Source organism: Triticum dicoccoides, chromosome 3A (genome assembly GCF_002162155.2).
Source record: "Triticum dicoccoides isolate Atlit2015 ecotype Zavitan chromosome 3A, WEW_v2.0, whole genome shotgun sequence".
NCBI classification, from domain to species: domain Eukaryota; kingdom Viridiplantae; phylum Streptophyta; class Magnoliopsida; order Poales; family Poaceae; genus Triticum; species Triticum dicoccoides.
The window spans coordinates 60,177,965-60,178,372 of NC_041384.1; positions in this window are offsets into that span (position 1 = coordinate 60,177,965).

The following is a 408-nucleotide window of genomic DNA, read 5'->3' on the forward strand; positions in this document are numbered from 1 at the left end:
CCTCGTTCAAACTTTTCTCTCACAAGATAAACTACTCATACAAATGCATCTTGATGTTCCATGCAACGCACGGGCAGCTAGCTAATTTCTTTTAAAATAGTTTCTGCAATAATTGTGTTGAAGTGATTTATTTTTTGTATGCCCCGAATGAATTTAGATTCACTAGTAGTAACAAATAAAAGGTTGTCTTGTTAATTAACAGAAAACAGGGTGAAAACTATCACATGAGGCCGGTAAAAACAAGGCACACTCGGTTCAGCGTCATCGTCACTACAGCTGTGCGCGCGCGAGAAGTCTACATATCGAGGGGGCTACCGAGAGAGGCACCGAGACACAATGTTTGAGAGAGAAACCAATTGACAGATTATGATCAGATCAAATTGTCACCCTTCTGCTATCATTGTTGGG